This window comes from Drosophila persimilis, unplaced genomic scaffold (genome assembly GCF_003286085.1).
Source record: "Drosophila persimilis strain 14011-0111.01,24,50 unplaced genomic scaffold, DperRS2 tig00000000-arrow-pilon, whole genome shotgun sequence".
NCBI classification, from domain to species: Eukaryota; Metazoa; Arthropoda; class Insecta; order Diptera; family Drosophilidae; genus Drosophila; species Drosophila persimilis.
In genome coordinates this window covers 17,512,187-17,513,107 of record NW_020825288.1, presented here as the reverse complement: position 1 = coordinate 17,513,107, position 921 = coordinate 17,512,187, and positions in this window count along the sequence as shown.

Sequence of the window (921 nt, the reverse complement as noted above, 5' to 3'; positions counted from 1 at the left end):
TTGAAATTTCCAATGTGGACTGTTCGAGTACTACGTTAAGTTAGGATCCCACAGATACAGCTCGACTGTTTGGGCTTCGTTCATATTATCCATTCTTCCATAAAATTCTTAGATCGGACTGATGCCAGCAATCGATAGATAAATTCTACTTGAGCTATTTTTTTATCAATGAGCATTGATTTTCCCATAATTTATCAAACTTTCCTGCGCCATCCATTGGGTATTTGCACAATTTTGACCAAGCTATAGGTATAGTGGATCATATTTGCCAATTGATTCGCATTCCTAAAAAGATATCCATTTTATGACGATATTCGCATAACATCATTAAATTTGTAGAGATGTTGATGCCGATCGACAGTCTGGATCCTCGCGATGCTCCCAAAGAAAGTGCTTCACCGATCGGGCCACCCACTTGTCCGGGATATTGGCTGTGCATATAATTAAAATAATGCATTTTTCTAACCGCTATATATATCTCGGCTATTTAGCGCAGTATCTGGACGTGTTATGTCTCGGAAGAGTCTTTGGAATTCCAAATGATCCAAGGCTTTCCCCACCCCAACACAAAGCCACAGCAAGGAACACACACATAATTTTTGATTTTTCTTATATAGGTATATTCTTGGTCTTTCATTTTCACAATCTTGGCGACACTTACACATAAAATACATATCTACATCAATCAATCAATCAAATCTATCATTCATGCTCATACAATTTTATTGTCCACACATTATTCAGAACTCAAGCTCGTGTTTTTGAAACATTTTACTTTTTGCTTAAAACTTTTCATTCTTTCTAATGGAATTTTCTATAATCAGGGGATGTTCAACAATTATAATGGGGTAAAAGGGAATTCACAATTCCGTTCGTATTTTTCATTATCATTTCATTTTCTTTTCATATAATAATATGGTA